Here is a 5,840-nt window from a genome sequence, read left to right as displayed (position 1 = left end):
TTCCATTGACGGTCTGATTCCCAAGAGTATGTTTGTCTTTAAGCAACAGACAGCTGGACACACATGGGCATGTAGATTTGGGGGTTCTGTGCGCCCCTTAGCCTGCCCACTAACAGATTCTTAATACACGAAAATTCCTCAGGAGCTAACGAGAGATTTTTGCTGAATTGTGACAGAAAGCCCATCCTTCATGTATAATGGAAGACGCTGAGGACAGGATTACAACCGTTCCTGCTTATGTAAGAACTGCTCCAAGTTCTCGCCAGCCAGCGTACAGCCCTCCCAGGAAGCTCTCTTAAGCAATTATAAAGGGTCACTCTGCTGCCAAGCTGGAAGCTGGAGCCTGAGCTCATCCTGGCCTGGACATGGATTGCCACAGTTAGGAGTTCTTCATTTCCAGTGTTCTCATTTTACAAACTTTTCTCAAACTGTGGTTGCTACATAGGCAAGTGAGGCTCATTAAATTTTCTCTCAAAATGACACAAATGATGAAATGATTATTTTCTATGCACCCCCTTTTTGTTTATTCAGTGGGTGTCTAATTTGTGTAGAATGTTAAATGACATTCCCTACCCCGCAAGTACCACTTGCTTCTGAAAATGTAAGGCTGAAATCCCATGGTTCACATAAGAAAAAATCATTTCACTCATCGCAAATACTGTACTGAAGAGAGTGCTTTTCGTATTACGGGTGTCCCCAAACCTGGAGGAGGGGAACAGCTACCTTTCCAGGCTGCATAGTTTAATGTGTTTTCTATGTGTAGCCCTGCAAACTTGTAGAAATAAAAGCACTGTTTCCAAAGTAGTGATGTCCTGTATGGGTGATTTTGCTCCCCAGGAGGCATTGGGCAATATCGGGAGACACTGTCACAACTGGGCCCAGGGATGCTCCTGGCACCTGGTGGGGAGAGACCCGATATAACCGGAAGATGGAGTTCAGCCACCTGTCACCACCGAATGCCAATAAAGTCAAGACAGGAATTGACATTTTAAAGTGTGCTTTTGATGTCCTTTTGGAGTTGTTGGGTTCAGAGAGCAGGGTCCTTGGGTTCACTCTGAGAAAGGTTTCACCAGAGCGCCCCTTTCCCCAGCACCGGCTAGTTCCAGGGCAGGTTTACTATAAGAGAGAATAAAGGACACTTGCAGGCCCTCCCTGGTGGCACAGCAGGTTAGAGCGCAGCACTAAGAAGCTAAAGCTGCTTCCACACGAGTTCGATCCCCACCTGTCCCGGAGGTGACCCACATGGTGCGGCAGAACTCTCCTGACGCACTCACTGCTCCCCTCAGCAGTGTGTACGTAGTCGATCTGCCTGTTCTGCCCCCCACTCTGTCTCTGGTGAATCCTCTCACCATCCCTGCACCTGTGGCCTGTACCCCAGTTCTGTGTGCACAGATAAATAAATCTTTTAAAAAACAGAATTAAAAAAAAAAGGACACTTGCATAGACACAAAGAGGCAAAAACACAAAGAAGCAGAAAGGGCTGCCCAGAAAATGACAGGTTTGCTGAGAAAGGCTGCACAGTCACAGGTGGGCAGCACCTCTCTGAAGAGAGCAGCCTCTGACGCAGGAGGTCAGTTGAGAGAAGCCCAGCAGGTACAGGACATGGGCAGGCAGGAGGCTATGGTCCTGTGGAGGGAGATTTCCTGGAAAGAAGCACCTGCATCAGCACAGGTGGGCAGAGGACTGGTGCCCGTGCCAGTGCAGAGTCTGCTAGATTTCTCCAACGAGCTCAATGCCCGTATCTCCGCCTTCAGGTCTGCAGTCCTGACACCCGCTACAGCAGCCCATACTGCTAGGACCCTGTGCTCTGTTCCAGGCGATGGCACCCAAGAGTCTTGGTTCCCATAGCTGGGTCAACGGCTGCTCACCCCTCTACTCACCACCTGCTCCAGGCACTATGTGAGCTGGGTTTCTGGTCTTAGGGTGTCTCCTTTCCAGTTCCTCTATTCTTATCCTCCATCACTTTAATCAGATAACCAGCAATCTGGAAGATGGGGGTCAAAACCCTAAAGAAATCGCCTTTCCATTTCATTTCCAGCAGATTTCTTCTAGTGAGTTGAACGAAGAAGGTTCAGCAGTGAGCAGCCTTCACTACTGCCAGGACACAGTGATGTCCAGCCCCGGAGCTCCTAATCGCCCTCCTGGACACCTGGCCTGGAGCTCGTCCCCCTGTGCTAAGGCTGGGCTGCAGATAGCACCACGCCCCACACTCCTCCAGCCGAGTCCTTGGGCTGGAAATGAGCGCAGGGCAGACAGGCCATAAGCATCTTGTTTATTGTTTATGCAGATTTCCTACTAGACCTGCAGGTCCCCTCCCACCCCCCACCCCCACCCTGGCCCCACGCAGAGAAGCAGAGAGACTGCCAAACATCCTACAGTGAACAGGACCTTCCCCACAATGAATGAAAAATCCTGCCCAAAATGTCAGCACTGCCACTCCTGAGAAACTGAGTAGAGGAAAGCCAGCGACTTGGGAAAAGTGAAGTAGAAACCAGGGGAGTGAAAGAAAATGTATCAAGCTTATAAGCAAAGGGTAACTAATAAGATAAATAATAAGGAGAAAAGAAAGCACTGGCATGAGATTCATGGAGTCTGGGCTGTCATGGTGGGGTCTGTATCCCCTGAAGGAACTACTTAACCCCACATCTAAGATGGGAGAGGGGCGGGGTAAAGACTGAACCAAAAGAGGGGACTTTTATCAGTAAGGCTCTTTTCAGAATCAATGCATCATAGCTTAGATGGTAGTTCCCAAATTTGAGAAGCCTACAGACCCCCTCTCTATGTTTGCAGATCTGGGTGCCATCTTTGCTACTTAAGCTTTTCCTATAAGTAACATTTTATATGTTAATGATGTGTTTTTAAAAAATTTATGTCCTTAACATTAATTTAAAGCCATTCCAAAATGGTAAACATCATTAAAACAAAACAATATTACTGAAGTTTAACTAAATACTACTGTCTTCCCAATACTCTGACCCTGAGACCAGACCCCTCTTGGTTGAATGGGAGTTAAAGGGGTTAAACGTCTATTAGTACCAATGTGCTGTATCTACATTTTGGGAGACAGTGACCCAGCAATCGAAGGACAGAACTTTGAAAGCAGATGCATTTGATTCACTGGCTGTAGAATGATGGGCAAGCGACTTAATCTTGCTAAACCACAGTTGTCACTGGCGTTGGTAATAGGATTAGGGTAACACAGTAGGCGGCCTCTGCGATACCCCCAGAGGTGCCCGGCTCAGGCACGAATGCCCTATAGAATTATAATGGGGTAATCCCCAAGGAAAGGGAGGTTCCATATTCCTTGCCCCATCCTTCCTTGTAAAAGGAGAGAGGAAGGAAAAATGGGAGATGAAGAAGACCCGGAGGAGGTGCGTAGAGCAGAGACAGGTGAAGAAGCTGTGCTTGCTTATCAGCCTTGGGCGTGTATCCAGGACTTGGGGGACATGGAAGGAGGCATTTGAAAGAGACAGAGACAGGGTGAGAGACCTGTGGGGAGGCTGACAGTGGCAGCCTTTGTCTTGACTTAGATTTGACTTTGCCTTTTCCTCCCAGGCCTCCTGGCCCCGTCTGCCCTTTCCCGTGGGTCCCGCCAGCAGGGGCCTTAGACTGTGGCAGGCTTTTGGGCCTCAGTAGCCCTGCTTTGGGCCAACTCTGTTTGGCTGGGCAATGAGGGGGTCGGTAACTTTGGGTGCTTGGTTTGAAAACTATTTTCTTCTCTCTAGTTGCATTAACGGCCCTTTCCATTGAAGGTCTTACACACTATCGTATGTTTTGTCTTGATGTGGTAGGTGGCAGAACCTATTAAGAGCAGGAGGTTTGGATTTCTGGGATACCATCACCCTGCCCAATAACATAATGCCCTCCCTGGGAGTATATGCTGGATCTTTGGACTGCCTGTAACCTGCAACAATGCTGAGGAAGTCACTTCTGAACTCACTCTCTCTCTCTCTCTCTCTCTCTCTCTCTAAAACTTTTTCATTTAATGGATAGCCTGGAAATTTTTTTAGAGAACATCTTCCAAAACATAAGAAAAAAATTATCATATAAAAGCTGAGAGACATAAATTACAACCCTAGCGATTCAAATTTCAGCTAATATACTTTCACAATAAATGAAAATTTTAAGAATCATAAACAAAGTTCATCTAATAAAAGATCCTACAAATAAAGTCATAACAGAAAATATAAATGAGGAATAATCAAGAAATAACAGAATCATCATCTTAATACATGCAGGAAAGGCACTCAATAAAATTTAATACATTAATATACTAAAAGCTAATATATTAATGAAACCAAGAAAGGATAAATGTCAAGAAAACTAGAGCAAGTGATTATACAAATCTGAATTATTTAAGTTTACTGATGTCTACTGGCCAACACATATACAGTTATACTTCAAAGTTTTAATAAGGCACAACTTTCATAAAAGAAACTCAATTAAAATGTTCTTGGAAAATATACCACAAACAGATTTACTGGTAAAACCACAGAAGCATTAATATCAGGAACCAAAAAAAAAAAAAATGCTCATTAGCTGTGATCAAAATAGTAGTTCAAAAAAAAAACACTCCATAGGACAAGAAAAATAAATGATGTTTAAGATTTAGAGAAGAAAAATCCACAACGAATACAATTGACTATGCAGAAAATACAAGACCATCTATAGGTAAACTGTTAGAACCACAAGAGAGTTGAGAAAAACAATATCCTATTCAACTAGTAACAAAAAACTGTCACACACCTAGGAAAAGAAGGAAATTAGTATAACATTACTGAAATCCCTAAAAGAAATCCTAAATAAATATAAATCTGGGAAGACTTTAAACATCATAATTTTCCCATTCTGTGAAATATACATGTTTATATCTAAAGTGAGTATTATAAACCGATGTAAACTTGGTTTTTAAAGGGTAAGTATGAATTGGCTGAGTCAACCTTGCAAATAAAATCAATTAAGGCTATTCTCACTACCAGATTCTATACATCATACAAACGCACAGCAGTAGAAATCGAAGTAGGTTTAGCACAGACCATTAAGTTTTTAAGAGTTACCATACAAAATTGTGCAGACACTTTCATTGCAACTGTGTGATAAGTCCTGGATATGCACAGGACTCTACTGAATCCTGTGACTAGATATAGGACTATATATTTTCTTTCTATTACCTATGGTCACCGTTATAAATATTTGCTACTTATTAGCAGCTTATCCATGAATTGCCAGAGAATTCAAAACAAAGCATGATCATTATTATAACACCCAATGAGAAGAAGAGTGACAGGATGAATATATTTATTTTCTGGTACAATGATGGACAAAAGAGGGGAAGGCTGCCTTGTAAGTCTGGGAGAGTTTGTGTTTTGTGTCCCTCTGTCCCAGAGTGGTTTCCCTAGAAGTCATGGTTTAAAAAGTTAACAGTCCAGAATCCATTTCTTCCTCTGATTCCCTTTCCCATTTTGCTTTTTCCTCCCTTTTTTGAAAGGATCAAAGTTGTTGGATACTGGAAAGGTAAATGGTTTTCTAATAATATTAGCCAAAAAGACACTGTTCTTTTGTAGCAAGCCCCTGAGACCACAGCAGTTACTTTATGACTGTTAAGGGCTGGTACTTGAGACTAATGTGAGATTTGGCAACACAAGTATTCCACCTCTTAGCATTCCTAAAGATCTGGAATCTTTCTTGGCATTCTCACAGATCAGCAGAATATATCTCTCTTCTTCTCCCATCTCTTGCCCCTGCCCCTCAGCCCCACAGCTGTCACCTCCCTTCCCTCCATCTCCTATTTTGGAGCCCAACACCTAGCTCAAATCTAAAGATTTTCACTTCCAGTACAG

The sequence above is a fragment of the Condylura cristata genome, unplaced genomic scaffold, assembly GCF_000260355.1.
Source record: "Condylura cristata isolate star-nosed mole 26May11 unplaced genomic scaffold, ConCri1.0 scaffold00029, whole genome shotgun sequence".
In the NCBI taxonomy this organism is placed as follows: domain Eukaryota; kingdom Metazoa; phylum Chordata; class Mammalia; order Eulipotyphla; family Talpidae; genus Condylura; species Condylura cristata.
Note: the sequence above shows the minus strand (reverse complement) of the source record.